Source organism: Lithobates pipiens, unplaced genomic scaffold, assembly GCF_037356315.1.
Source record: "Lithobates pipiens isolate NorthernLeopardFrog02 unplaced genomic scaffold, aLitPip1_a1.2 Scaffold_16, whole genome shotgun sequence".
Taxonomy (NCBI): domain Eukaryota; kingdom Metazoa; phylum Chordata; class Amphibia; order Anura; family Ranidae; genus Lithobates; species Lithobates pipiens.
Window position 1 is genome coordinate 46,866,802 of NW_027507748.1, and position 15,397 is coordinate 46,882,198.

Genomic DNA, 15,397 nt, shown 5'->3' on the forward strand with positions numbered 1-15,397 from the left:
CCTGCCAATATACAGCAACTTTGCACAGCCATTGAAGAGGACCAACATTCCACAGGCCACAATCAACAACCTGATCAACTCTATGCGAAAGAGATTTGCTGCACTGTGTGAGGCAAATGGTGGTCACACCAGATACTGACTGCACATTTTAGAGTGGTCTTTTATTGTGGCCAGCCTAAAGCACACCTTTGTAAAAATCATGCTGTCTAATAAGCATCTTGATATGCCCCACCTGTGAGCTGGATGGATTATCTTGGCAAAAGAGAAGTGCTCACTAACACAGATTTAGACAGATTTATGAACAATAACACACCGCGGTCCGTCGTCACCCGATCTCCTATAGGGGAGAGCGGCACTGTGACAGGTCCGTCCCTGTGCAGTGTGCAGAGCCGGACTTGTCCTCTGCCTGCTCAGCGGAGATCGCTCCGGCGATCACCCCTGGGCAAGCGGATATCCACGGGGTGGATCAGCACTGATCTGCCCCGTGTTAAAGGACTCTTAATTAGACAAGCAACCAAGTCTATACCTCATAACTGTCATTTTTTGATAACAAGTAAAACGTCATGCAATGTCCACATTGTATTCCTTTTGTTTATTCTTGAAACAATAAAAACGATCGATGAAAAAAAAAAAGTGATCCTGTTCAACCTTTTTACAGTTTTCCATTTCTTTATACATTTTTTTATTAACACAAGTCATGAGCCCAATGGGAAAGGTGTTTGAAATAATCACCTTGGTAAAATAATCATGTACTCAAATCCTCTTAAAAACTTAGTAATATGGATGTTTATGGTGCACAAAATGTCCTGCTCTACTTCTCAATGGTTCCCTAATTTCTTCATCCATTTCAAGCACTAGGTTTATTTAAAAAAAGCTGTATATAAAGACAAAGACAAATAGAATTGTTGAAAATACAAACATTGAATATACATTATTTAAAGAAGTAAAGTAAAGTGGTATTCAATAAGCACAATTCACAAACCTTTTTTAATTTTGAATCTGTTATTTCCTTGATAGCGCATGCCTGCCCCATGTATTCTAAATCTCATTTCACAAAAATGCATAACAAGCTTTATTTATCCTGTCCTGTATGTAGTGGTATTTTACTCCACTATTATAATACTTTCACCAAGTGGAAAAAACAAAACCCAATAGCAAAATTCCAGTGTTTAAAAGGCAGAGAAGCTGCGGACTACAGGGTTACCAGTTTTGAGTTACAGGCGAGGTCTAGGGCTAGAATTATTGCTCTCATTCTAATGTTCGCAGCGACCGTTTCTTGTATTTCCCCTTCTGTCCCATGCATTGTGCATAAAAACACACAAAATGTGTGTCATGCTTCTGGTGGCATTAATTCTTAATTTCTTACTGGCATTCCAAATTCAGGCAACAGTCCCATGTTTTGTTGCACATTTGTTGCGCAATGCAAAACACATTTGGCTCCATGCCAAACAAGGTAGATAAGCTACTTCATCCAAGTGGATAGGCAGCCCTTTGCTGTCATATGACAACCGTGGCAAAAAAAATGCAACGCATTACGCCACTCAGGTGTGAATGCAGCCCAAAAGGCTCAGTAACGCTGAGGATGTGCTTTTTACCAGTGCCACTGAACTGCACTGAAGACAGAGTTGTCCATGGACACTCAGGCCGTTTCATTGAGGTATTCCCACACTGGCACAGTGCTATGCTTTACAAATGTGATCTGTGCTGTGCTGGCATCGAGACTCCGAATGCTGGTGGAGCACAGTAAAAATGAATGGAGACCTAAAAAAACAAAAAGAAAGAAACCAGGAGTAGTGCTATGCACACCATGGCCCAGTTTTTCTGACTGAACAAATCACAGTACGCATGGCGAATCACAATATGACTTTGCACAGAACAAGGTTAGTAAAGACAAACTCTTAATGGAGCTCCCAAACCAAATAAACTTAACACCATACAGTTCATTATAAGATTCATATATTTTAGCTTTGTTTTATTATAATTTTTTTATTTTATTTTTTATGTTGGAGATACAGAAAAACATACAGGTACAGCTATGTTGCAAAACATCTCAAAATGCTTAGGTAGCCACATTAGATTAATATATTTTATATTTATTCAAAAATAATTCTATGGGGGAGATTGCAATGAAAAGGGTGGAGAAATACATTTTACTGATTTATTCAATTAAAAAAAAATAGTTCAAGTAAAAAAGGACATCAAGCATAAAGTGCTATGTCGGCCAATACAGTGTAACAACTCACTGGACCGGGTGTGAAGAGCACAGACTGACCCATTAGGTCATTTCAATACAGTCAGCTGGGTGTGATACAGTGTCATTTGCAAAAAAATTACTTGATGGCATAATACACCTGATCTAATAATGTTCAGTTTTAAACCTTCTTGAGAAAATATAAGTTTTCATGTTGTGGACAAGTTTGAAAAAAAAAAGTATTATATACAAGGATATTTCTTCTTTTCCTACAATATCTTTTTAATATCTCTCTTACATTTGCCAAATCAATCCTGTTTCCCAACATTACAACTGGCACATTGTCCACAGACAACTCAATTATTACAATTTAGTGGTTGAAATCCACATAACCGAGATAGGAAGCTTTAGAGAATCCGGAAAAATAGTGCATTTTATTCATAGAATTAAAATTGTGCAAAGTAAAAAAAAAAGGTCTAAAAACCAGAGAAAATACATTATTTTGAATAGTAAATACATAAAATTCTTCTGCTTCCTTATCAGACGGTGCTGCTGTTTGCCCTTATACGTGAGTTGAGGTGTGAAATCAATTCAAGAGTTTCCTGAATCCCAACTGTACTCTTCCATTTGGTGCACTCAGTATAATTCTACAAAAGAAGCAGAGAATGGGATTACCTGAGATAAGAAAGAAAATACAAACAGAGGTATGTTTTACTGGCCCAAGATAAAACTGACACCAGGGAGAACACTTAAAAATGTTGTCAGGTAAAAATGTAATCAAAGAAAGTGAAACAATAGCATTGAACCCATAAGGATAACCTATAGCATTGCTATCCTTAAGCATTGATGTTGATATAAATAATATGGTTCCTGGGTGATCGCTTCTACACCCCACAGCAATGTAACTAAAATTTAATTGAAGTGCTATACCACTGCTAAAAGGTCCAGATATAAATGTACTACAATAAAAGTCAGGGCAAGAATGTGAAGAGTGGGGGCGTGGCTAGCGCGCAGCGGCATGGACGTGCAGTAAGAGAGCTCCGCTCCAGCGACGGGATCTAAAGCAGACAGAGGCAGCAAATTTCCACTCCAACTACACTAGCTCGCTCCTGAGCACATACTCACCCACCGGAGATGACCCGCAAACGGAGCAATTCCTCCCAGCCGAAAAAACTCTGGGACTTCTTCACTCCTAAAGGCCGCGAGGCCCAAGATGGCGCCGGAGGCGGCTCCTCTTCCCCATCTGCCGGACCCCTCTCTCCATCCCTATCAGCGACGCCGAGTCCGGGATCGGACAGGGAATCACAGCGGCGCTCTCCGGTTGTCTCGACGCCACTGTCCTGCAGTCCGGTTAAGTCAAGACCTCGCCTGACGGCGGATCCATCGGGAGAAGAGGTTAGTATGCAGATGGGATCTATGGATGACACTAGAGAGTTAGCTGACACCATCAACTCTTTCCCTACAACGAATCAGCCCATATCTGATACTACCCTAAAAGACATGCTAGTCTCCCTGCGGGGCTCATTACATTCAGACATGATGGAGTGCATGAGAAATTTTAAATCAGAAGTGACTGAATTGGGATGTAGAGTTGATCATGTTGAGAAGAAAATGGGGGAATATGCCACATCATACAACACACTAGTGGACTCCCACAACGATCAGGCGGATGAAGTGACCTGGCTTAAGGCTAAGCTGGCGGACCTCGAGGATAGGTCCCGCCGTAACAATATTAAACTGCGTGGGGTGCCTGAGACCGTGCTCCCTGCACATCTGCATCAATACGCCAAAGATCTAGTTGTGGCATTCCTACCCTCACTCCCATCCCCTGAACTGGTCATTGACCGAATACACCGCCTCCCTAAGCCGTCATATCTCTCAGACAACATACCTCGAGATGTGTTGATGAGGGTGCACTTTTACCATGTGAAAGAAAACCTTATGGCTGCCTACCGTAAGAATTCTAATCCTCCGGAACAATACTCAAATCTACAACTGTACGCGGACCTCTCACAATACACTATGCAAAAGGTCCCTCTTATCAATCACCAAAGCATTGAGGAACCACAATGTCATGTACAGGTGGGGGTACCCGACCAAACTTATTGTCACTCGGAACGGTAAGACATTCATAATCTCTGACCTAGATGAAGGCTTAACCATGCTCCGTTCATGGGACATTTTACCAGCCCAGGTCTCTGACGACCGAGCCACTACTTCACCACCGACCGTAAGTGATGAATGGCAAATTGTGTCCCGTAAGAGACATAGCAAGAGGTCTGACAAGTGAACACTCCGGCCGGATGGTAACTAGACCAACAAGATCCCTGGCGCTCTGGAGCTCTCAGCCCGTATTTCTCCCCAGTTTGTAATATGTGCAGTTTCACTGCCACCAGATTCCCGAAGGAATCTAACTTTTTACCTCTTCACAAGTTGATGTTCTATCTTTACTTGACTATTGTCTTTTTTTTATTTGTTTATCCCTTTTTTCCTTCTCTTCAAAACTCGGACATGGACATACTGGATCGTACAAGGAGACGACTTCTTCGACATCCTCACCAATGGCCCTCTCCACCGGACTTCCGAGAGACTAACTTAGTCACTAAGGTACCTTTTATCGCAGTTCTTCACATTTACAATTTATAATTCAAGGTAACCTCTTTTAATGTTCGGGGTTTAAATCACCCCGCCAAACGTGCCTCACTATGGAGGGAGGCCCTAAAGCTGGGATCGGAAGTCCTGTGCGTACAGGAAACACATTGGTCGTCTTCCAGTGAACCTATTTTTAAACATTCCAGATTCCCACATATTTTCAGGGCCTCTGCCCCTGCTAAGAAAAGGGGAGTTCTCATTGCTATAAAAGACTCACTCGCTTTCACTCTCCAGGATTCCCTCATTGACCCTGAGGGACGGTACATTGTATTAGTTGGCAACTTCGACAACAAACTTGTCACCTTGGTTAATCTGTACGCACCCAATACTCATCAGATACGCTTTCTGAAAAAGCTTTTACATAAAGTAGAACTACTGAAACGGGGCGAACTGTTAGTTTGCAGAGACTTTAATATCACGCCTAACTTTGAAGTAGACACAACCTCTAAAGCGCAGCGTCCCCTACCTACCCTGCAGCCTTTGCTATATGCCGAAGCCTTATATGATGTCTGGAGATGCCAACACTCCACTGAACGGGATTACTCCTTCCATTCTTCCAGGCACAACTCGTACTCTCGTATTGACTTATTTCTAACTGACAAACTTTTGCTTCAAAAAATGTCATCTTCAACTATCCACGACATTACTTGGTCGGATCACGCCCCCGTGTCCATTACGGTGGATGGGGGGTGCGGTCGGACACCTGTTAGTGTCTGGCGTGCCAATCCTTATATCCTTCAACAACAGCAGCAAGTTGCTTTTATCTCCAAACAACTGAAAGAATACTTTTCTTTTAACACTACATCTGTAACTAGCCCGTTTACTGTATGGTGCGCCCATAAGGCTTTCATTAGAGGTATCCTTATTCAGCTTAGCTCGCGGGTGAGGAGGCAGAGGACACAAAAACTAGATTCCATTCTCTCTGAAATTAAACAATTAGAAATCCAAAACAAAACCTCAAGCAATCCCAATACCACTGTAATGCAACGTCTAACCAAATTACGTTCGGATCTCAGGCTCCTCCTATTGGAACAATATGACAAACATGTCCACTCTCTGAAAGTATCTCATTATGCATCTGGTAACCGAGCCGGTAAATTATTGTCTCGGAGACTGAAAAACAGTAAAATCAAAACCACCATCCCATTCCTAATCCGCACTTCTGATAATGGTAAAGTATACAATCCTCTAGACATAGCAAATTCCTTCGCAGAATACTACTCTTCTTTATATAATCTTAGGAATGATTCAGCCACACCACAACCTACTATGGCTGACATTTAAAAATTCTTTGCCGACCTTTCCCTTCCTACTCTGTCACAGGAGCAGCTGGACTCCCTTAATTCGCCGATCACGGAGCCTGAGATCCGACGGGCTATAAAAACTCTTCCTCACGGAAAGTCCCCGGGACCTGATGGACTCCCGAACTGTTATTACAAAAACTTCTCGGAAATTCTGTCCCCAGCTCTAGAAGCGGTCTTTTCAGCTGCTGTGTCCTCTGCCTCATTCCCCTCTGAAATGCTTAACGCATTTATTGTTACTATTCTGAAACCTGGGAAGGAGCCTACTACCCCGGCTAACTTCAGGCCGATATCATTATTAAACACTGACGTGAAGTTATACGCCAAAATCCTGTCTCATAGGCTCCTTCCTATTTTGCCATCCCTGATTGGACCGGAGCAAACTGGTTTCACAAAGGGTCGACAGGCATCAGATGCCACTAGAAGGGTGGTGGATGTAGTTTACCATGCTGGATCCTGTCGGACGCCTTCTCTGCTGTTATCTTTGTATGCGGAGAAGGCGTTCGACAGGGTCCACTGGGGATATATGACTCAGACTCTGGATAGGTTTGGGTTCTCAGGTCCCATACTGTCGGCAATTCTAGCTTTGTATTCCTCCCCCTGTGCCCAGGTATATACCTCTTACATGTTATCTTCCCCATTTTCCATTTCAAATGGCACTAGGCAGGGCTGTCCCCTGTCCCCCTCCATTTTTAACTTGCTGATAGAGCCCCTTGCTGAAAAAATTAGAACCCACCCTGATATATCAGGATTCAAGTTCTCTGGTAAGTCCCATACTATAAGCCTCTTTGCTGACGACGTCATCCTATTCCTCTCCTCCCCATCTACTTCTTTGCCCAATGCTCACTCCATCCTCACTGATTTTAGTTCTGTATCGTACTATAAAGTCAATTTCACGAAATCCCTCATCCTAGGCCTTAATCTCCCACCTCCACTACAACTTAGTTTAAAAAACATTTTCCCCTACTCATGGGCTGACACAAGTATTACTTATCTAGGCTTACAGATAACGTCTGACTCATCAAAATTGGCCGATGCCAATTATATTCCACTTATTGCCAAGATAGAAAATGAGGCGTCTTTCAAGATGCTCTTACTACCTCAGATATTATACGTGTTCCGTACGTTGCCCATTCCTCTTAAAAATAACCATTTAAAAACACTTAACCGTATTCTCCGACAATACATCTGGAGGGGTAAATGACCTAGATCCCCCAGAACTCTTTTAATTAAACATAGGTCTGTAGGGGGAATGGGTATGATAGATTTAAAAGACTACTATAGAGCAGCCATACTCACCTCACTTAAATATTGGTTCTCTCCCTCGCCGGATATTCTCTGGTGTGGAATAGAACAAACCCTCAGTCCAACAAAGGATTTGCGTCTGCTTTTAGTTCTGGACGCATGGAGACCCCTCTCCTTACGCGGCCTTCCTCCGACTCTTCAGGCCTCTTTGATGGCCTGGAGGGATGTATGTAGCCTAGATGACACGTCATCCTCAGTTACTAATATTCCTGTACCTGTAGAAATTTTAGCTCACATGATCCCACATACAGATTTCTCGAGGTGGAAAGCCCAGGGTATCTCCCTCATCGAGGAATCTATACCAAGGCGATTCACTTAAACCATTTGATACACTTAGAGTAGAATTTGATTTACCTCCTACGGAATACTACCACTATTTACAAATAGCACACCTTCTCAAAACGTTACGCTCCCCTTACGTTCCTACTCCAAATAAAATTTGGCAATTTTATACCAAGTCTCCGCCCTCTTCTAAGGGAATTTCCCTTTTTTACAATAAGTTTCAACACAAACTTACATTCACTAACTCTGGCCCTTTCGCTAAGTGGGCGTCGGACTTTAATAAACATTTTGCCCCGCAAGACTGGCAGGTCGCATTTCACTCTGTCCATAAAGCGACCAAGTGCGTGAATCATTGGGAACTTTCACATAAAATAGCCTTGAGATGGTACTGGACACCATTTCTTATGGCAAAACTCTCATCGTCCAACTCCCCTCTGTGTTGGAGGGGATGTGGCGAAGTGGGCACCATCTCACATATGTTTTGGTTTTGTAAACACATTACAATACTGTGTTCCGTTGCATCTCACGCATCACAGGGATATTAACTCCACTAAATCCGGAACTTGCAGTTTTAAACTTGGGCATTCAGCGTTTTCCCCATAGTTGCCGCACGGTTATCATACACGTCCTACTAGCTGCTAGACTATTGATTGCCAGAAACTGGAAGTCCAATAAGGCTCCCAATCTCTCTGATGTGCTAGATTTAACTAGACAGAACCACATCTTCGAGTCATTGATAGCCAGTAGAAATGGAACTCGAAAGAAACTTGATAGTAAATGGAAAATGTGGGTTGATTCTTGCTACTTCTCGTTAAAAGAAATATTTAAGGTATTGCACTGCATTGCTAGCCTCCTTGTCTGTATCTCCATTGGACCGAGTTCTCTGTATTTCCCCTGCTTTTATCTCTCCAATTCTCACTCTTATTCTGCTTTTATGTTTCCTTTTCCCTTTTTCTTTTCGTTATCTGTGCGATGGATTATGTTTTCCATACCGTGATAGGAACTACATGTATGTATGTAACCTTACTATGCTAAACATATACATCTCTCTGTATTTTGTGTATTGCTATTGTACATGCAGTGTAATGTGTACACTTCTTGTCTTTCTTTGTTTGATAAAAATTCAATAAAAACGAATTAAAAAAAAAAGAATGTGAAGAGTATCCAATTCGTAAGCTTAAAGTGGTTGTAAACCCTATTCATGAAATTAGATCTAAGCACATATATCTGTAGTGTCTCTCTCGAAAACTCTAATGCAGTGTGCACGCGATAGGAATTTTGGCCAGCAAAAGACCGTTGAGAACGTTTCATTGGAAAATGTGACTGTGTGTATGCTCCATCAGACTTTTGCTGGCCGAATTTCTGCCAGCAAAATTTTGATAGCACGTTCTCAATTTTTCTGCCAGAAAATGTTTTTGTCAGAAATTCTGATCGTCTGTAGCAATTCTGACATGCAAAATTCCTACGCATGCTTGAAAACAATTTTACGCATGCTCGGAAGCATTGAACTTCATTTTTGAGGCTTGTCATAGTGTTGTACGTCATCGCCTTCTTGACGGTCGGAATTTGGTGTGACCGTGTGTAGGCAACACATGCTTGAGCGGAATTCCATCGGAAAAACCATCCAAGGCTTTTTCAACGAGAATTCCGATCATGTGTACGTGGCATAAGTGTCATTTCTCTCTGGTGCTTCGTTCCTCTGTTATCATCATGAGTCACTTCAGACAAGTTCTCCGACACATGAGATAACAGGAGATGGAAATGTGTGTCAGGGATGGAGCTTAGATGGAAATAAGCACACAGCTGGTCTATTCAGACTACAACTTTGGATGTTCCTTCACTCCTCTGCCTATGTGGAGGGGGTGTGTCCCTTTCCTCCAATCAGCTCTCACACAGTGTAAGTGCAGTATCCACACCCACCCCTATGTACTGCTGAAACATTTTTTTTTACACAATCCACACTTTTTAAAGGGTGTAGAAAAGAGAAGACAGCAGATATACAAGTACAACTTATATAGGAGGATTTGTTTCATCTCTGTGTATAAGCTGAGGCTATTCACTTCAGTGTGTATATGTGAGGGGTTACACCCACGTTAAGCTCTCTGATCCCAGGCGGGAAAACATTTAAGGTAAGTGTAGAAAGTGGGAGATTTTGTGGGGGCCTATGATCTAGATATGCAAATATAAAGATAGGAGGGCAATGAAAGGAAGTAGAAGTAAACAGTCTGGAGGGAAAAGATTCGTTGGTAGGTGGGTGGGGAACAAAGGAATGGGTGAGGAGATGAATGATGGAGGGGGTTCCCAGGTTCCCATGGAGGGTTCCTCAAAAAGCCATCAAACACTCTGTGGAGAGCATTGGACGGTGATATTTAACCCATGAGTCACACATTTTAAGAAATTCGTCATTTGTGTATTTGTATGGATACTAGCAAAGAAGACATCAATGTGATTTCCAGCTTCAGAAAATAATGTGAATTATTTTTTCTGTGGCCAAGCTATTGTCGATTCACAACTACGGTAATTACATGTCAAAACAAACACCCTGTTAATCATTCTGTTAAAATTATCAAAAATTACCTCTTTTCCCACTAAGGTGTCCAACTTTTTGAAGTAATCTTTGACGGGTTTTCGAAGAGGATGGTTGTAACTCTCTGCTGGTACCTAACAAAGTATGATTAAAAAATAATAAATTAATAACTCAGCAGGTAAAAAATAACCTAACAAAGAAGGCGCAAAGGAAATATGAAAACAATTCACAAAAATTAAGACCTCCCATTACCTGTATAGAACAGGCAGCTGATCTACTGGTTTTTGAGGTTTTTACATTTTATTAAATATTTAAAGCTAAAAGGTTTTCTCTAACAATTTCCTACTATAGCAAAGCAGAACAGGAGCCTAGAATAAGTAATATTTTAGGTTATTTCATCAACAATGTTTAATGTAGTTTGTGTAATGACTGATGAATTAATAATCTTTAAAGTCAACCTAGAATTAAATGTATTCTTTCATGTCAAGTGCATGTATACCAAGTAACGTATAAATGTAACACTTCTAGTAATTTATTTAGAGATCTCAGTACTTCTATCCCTAACGATGCCTTAATCTGCTTTTCTCTCCAGAAGGTCAGAACCATCTTTGTTCAGCATCAACTTCCTTGTAAGATGTGGTACTGTCTTTTAAATCCTGATGTCTACATAGTTTTTGGCTGTTTAAAAAAATATTGATTTTGGCTGAGCTGCACTCTCTGTGTGGTGTTCAAACCTCTTCTAAGCCTGCCAAACCCTCAGTGACATGCTTGTGATAGTGTTTACAACACCTGCTTCAGGCTTCATGTTTCCCTACCTTGTTCCTGTGCCTTGACCTTCATCTTTGCCCGAGCCCTGCCAGTTAGTTTGTATTTCCTTGTTGATGACATTGAATTGGATTTTGACTACGCTCAGAACTCAACCTGCCGTTTGACCTTGGATTTGACCCTGACTAGTCTTTGAACTCTGCCTGCTATGAACCCAGACTGCCAGTCAGTCAACCACAAGTAACTGTGCGCTGTGCTTAGTTTGCGCTTGTCCCGGCATGACAGCCAGGCACTGTAGCATTGTGTAAAAGACCTGGGGGAAACAGAGTACCAATAGGCCTGCTTACCTTATGGGAAATGGGGTTGCTATAGGCGAAGAACACAGCAGCCAACTATAGTGCCTGATTATCTATGCTACAGATAGGCATGACATATGTATTCACTTTTGTTTTTTAATTTGTAGGGCTTATTTTATTACAAAATTTCTATTTTTGTTCTTCTATGTTCAGCAAATTGACCTCTTAATACACATTCCATGCTTGTTCATCTAGATCAACAGTGAAAAATCAAAATCATCTGCTTATTGGTCACTTTTTCTTAAAACTTTTGATCATTGGTTCAACCTGACTATGTACCTTTGATTTTCTAAATAGGTCCATAAAAAAATGAATTGGCACTTGTGAAAATCTCCACTTGGTGATTTAGTGAGGTGAACTCCATAATTAATCACTTAGCAGTTCCCTATGTACTATGATGGCTGTGCAGTGCCCCATCTTCCCCAACTAGCAAGCTCTGCTCATTGAGAGGGATCTAATGTTGCAGTGGTTATGGGAGTAGAATTTCCACCCCTTGTGATGTGAATAGTCTAATAGGAAAATACTACATCTATTTATTATGTATCATCCTAATACCTGTGGACAGCAATAGCACAAAGGGGATGTTCTGTTGGGTGGGCACACCAAGCATTCTGTTGGAACTAGAAAAGAACCAGTAAGTAATCCTTTGGACTTAATTAACTAAGTAAATCAGATTCTCCAGATGAGCCATTCGCCATTTACTTTGAGAACCTCAACTTAGGCCAAACCAGAAGGAAGGACGACAAATTCAGTTAAGAAGTGAATTGTTGATAGACTTACACATCCAGCCATTATGTTGGTGTAGTCATCTAAAATCCCCATCATTCTATTGTATTCCTCCTCTCTATAGCTGAGTCCTCGGTGGTGTAAAAGAAGAAACTTAGTAATTTCATACCCAGCTTCTTCAATAACGATAGCTGCATCCTCCACCTGAAAACAGAGCACACAGCAATAGGAATGGATTACATTTTTTCTATGTGAGATGGAGAAATATGTTTTTTAAATTCTGACTCTTGTTTACTAAAAGAGAACCTAAGGAGAATATTCTGTTATCGCAGCTAGTGATAGATCATACCTAGGGACATGAGACATAGTACCACATATACTTAATCTTTTGAGAATAATGTTAAAAATATATATATATTCTGTAGTGAACTAAGCCTAGAGCAGACTATAAGGCTCTTTACATTGTAGTTTCTAAATAAAGCTCTTAATGAAAGAGAACTCACTGGAATATTGTAGATTCCATCATCTAGGAATTCTGGGGCACCACAGCTGTCATTTGGTGGATTTCTGCCATAAGGACTCTAAAAACAAAAAAGAAAACAAAATTACTGATCAATGCTAAACATTCACCCAATGATAGTCAAGCGCAGGAGAATAATTTACATAAAAGCCCAATTCCTGGGAAAGAACACTCTTGTGAAAACTTCAGAGATCAATAAAAAAATTTTTTTTAGAAGAAAGATAAACCTATAATATATACAAATGGTGAAATGACCAAACTCCTGAAAATATACAAGCTACAGTACATGTACGATGTTTCTATCTTTATCTACTATGTTATATGACTCAAAAAGAATTACATTTTATAATGAAAAAATGTTTAAAAACACACACACACACACACACACATATATATATATATATATATATATATATATATATATATATATACTGTATATATACTGTAAGAGGAATTTAGAATCCTTGTCAACTTATTATTGCTGTGTTCGTCTCTGTTGAACATGTTCCTTCCCTTTCTATTTGGCAAAATTGTTGTCACCAAGATAGTAAGTGAGGGGAAATCTCTGTAATGGATTAGTGCAAAGCAGTGAAAAACCTGACAGAGGTTCCAACTCATCCAGGCTCTATCCATAACTAAAAACAAATGGCTTGACATAGAGTTTAAAGTGTCACATATTCAGGAAAAATTTAATTTAGACCAAAAAAAGCAAGACATTCTTACAAATGTCAATACATTCTGAAACTTGTGAATAATAAATGAAATATTAGAACAATTTTTGAAAACAAAGTGTTAATCTGTGATTGATGATATCGGACTATCCTGATTACCTATGCCACACCTTTCAGCAAATACATTTGTGTAAGAATATAATCCATAGCCTTGAATAAACTAAGCCAAACTATTATGGTATTCGTTTTTTTTCCTTATTTTTTGTTAAGTCAGTTTCTCCATCATTACATTTTCCTCCAATCCTGGATGGAGAGACAGGTTGACCACCATTAGAGTTTAGTGTGACACCACCAACAAGCAATTGTTATCAAACACAAATAATTTTAAATTGGTGTCAGTGCATCATAATAAGAGTGATTTCTTACATGTGAAATGAACTGAGCATGCTCCACATATAACAACTGTGTGGTTTGCTTCACACTAGAGCTCTCCAATGTAAAGGTTTCCCCGCCCCCTACATAAAAGACACAGCCCGCAGACTGAAGCTTCACACTTGTGGAGCTCTGAAGGCTGTGAACACGGGGCAGCTGAACTAAACTCTGTGGAAGAGAGAAGATATTTTAGCTGCGGATGAAGCGACTCGTTACTGCAGCAAATAATGCTGTGCTTGAAGAAGACACACCGAGTGCTTGAAGGAGATTACAGAACACAACATACTACCCGTACTGAAAGCCTTGGAGATCTCTGACTTCTTCTTGCTGGATGATTCAGTGGTGAGAATTTGAAATAAAAATAAAACTTGTAACTATGTTGGAAACAAACTGATTTATAAACAGACAAACTTTTTCTATAACAACTGCAAATTAATTAAGTCTTCCTGTGTAAAACCTGCAAAGAGCAATAATAACCAGAGATGTGTGATTATACAGGATTGTGTCATCAGAGACCTATAACTCTCTCAATACATGTAGCAAGTTCTAACATACAAGAGTGATGTAGGGAACCGTTGAACACGTCTGGCATATATGGCCGAAGTACAAGACCAACACATAATACCAAAGAAGCATAATGAGAAAATGGGGAAGTAAGACGGCTCAATGAAATGAGACAAAGAAGCAAGACAGCCACTCACTCGAAGAGACTGAAGTGGCACAATGGCTGTGTACTCAAAGAAAGGAGTCTGAAGCAATGGGACAATCTTTGCACAAAGAAAGAACTCTAAAGTGGTGTTAAAAGATGCAAGAAACCAACGTACCTTACTGTGGTCCTGAACGATATACACAACCGATGTAGAAGCCCCAACATGCACAACCAGAAAAGCGTAATAATTATTTGTGCAAAGAAAAACTGGGGAAGCATGATGGCCATCTTCTCAATGAAATGACACAAAGAAGCATGATGGCTGTTTGCTTGACAAAAGAAGACAGAAGTGACATCTTTGAGCACAACAGCCATGTGCTCAAAGAAAGGAGTCCGAAGTGATGTGATGATCACTTGCACAAAGAAAGAAGCCTGAAGTTGTGTAAAAATCTGCACGTCAGTATATTCTCTGGTCGACCTTCTCTTGAGTTCTATAGATCTTCACCAAATATTCACATCTATATATATGTGTCTTAAGCTCCACACATAGTAGCCCAATTAAACATAGGCCAGTATGAAGAAAGGAGTCTGAAGTGGTGTAAGTTGCAAGAAACCAACGAACATAACAGGCATGTGCTCAAAGACAGGTGTCCAAAGCGGTGTGATGATAACTTGCTCAAAAAAGAAGCTGGAAGTGATGTAAAAAGCTGAAAAAAATTGACGAACTCGACCATGGTAGCAACCAACATACGCAGCCAATGTACACAACCAAAGAGGCATAATGACCACTTGCTCAATGAAAGACTGGGGAGGCAGAGTGGCCATCTGCTGAATTAAGTGATACAAAGCGGCGTGATGGCCACTCGCTCGATAAAAAGAGACAGCGGCAAAAGGGCCATATCCTCAAAGAAAAGAGTCTGAAGTGGAGTGATGATTACTTGCACAAAGAAAGAAGCCTGAAGAAACCAATGAACAGGACCATGGCCCGACCAACGTATGCAACCTAAAAACTCACCCGAT

At 40.6% G+C, this 15,397-nt stretch overlaps 1 long non-coding RNA gene across 1 annotated transcript; it reads right to left on the reverse strand.

Annotated features, from left to right (window-relative positions):
- Window positions 1–2,466: 2,466 nt before the first annotated feature.
- Window positions 2,467–12,763, reverse strand: LOC143984236 (uncharacterized). Its single transcript, XR_013274736.1, has 4 exons — window positions 12,609–12,763; window positions 12,160–12,309; window positions 10,309–10,392; window positions 2,467–2,838 (listed from the first exon to the last, which is right to left on the reverse strand). It is a non-coding gene; the product is annotated as an uncharacterized LOC143984236 (long non-coding RNA).
- Between the last annotated feature and the right edge of the window lie 2,634 nt (window positions 12,764–15,397).